We start from the raw sequence: 298 nt of genomic DNA, 5'->3' as shown, positions 1-298 counted from the left end.
TCCGAAATCGTTAACCAATCTTACCCATAATTGTTCCGATTACTGGATATGTTTACAATTTCAAAAATTGTTTACCTCGGAGCGCATACTAAATGGAAAAGGAAATTTCGAAATTAACGGTATTAGAAAAAAAAATGTTTGGAGGCCAAGGTTGGAGGAAATAGAAGTTGCTCTCAGAAACGCGAAACACTTCAGCTGCTGATTAGGTCTTAATGATGGAGCCGATTCGCCATATCCTGGTTCAGCGAATACCGGTTGCAAATCATCACACTTTACGTTTTTAACCACAGCTTTTCCC

The sequence above is a fragment of the Penaeus monodon genome, chromosome 31 (assembly GCF_015228065.2).
Source record: "Penaeus monodon isolate SGIC_2016 chromosome 31, NSTDA_Pmon_1, whole genome shotgun sequence".
Taxonomy (NCBI): domain Eukaryota; kingdom Metazoa; phylum Arthropoda; class Malacostraca; order Decapoda; family Penaeidae; genus Penaeus; species Penaeus monodon.
This window is presented reverse-complemented; position numbering follows the sequence as displayed.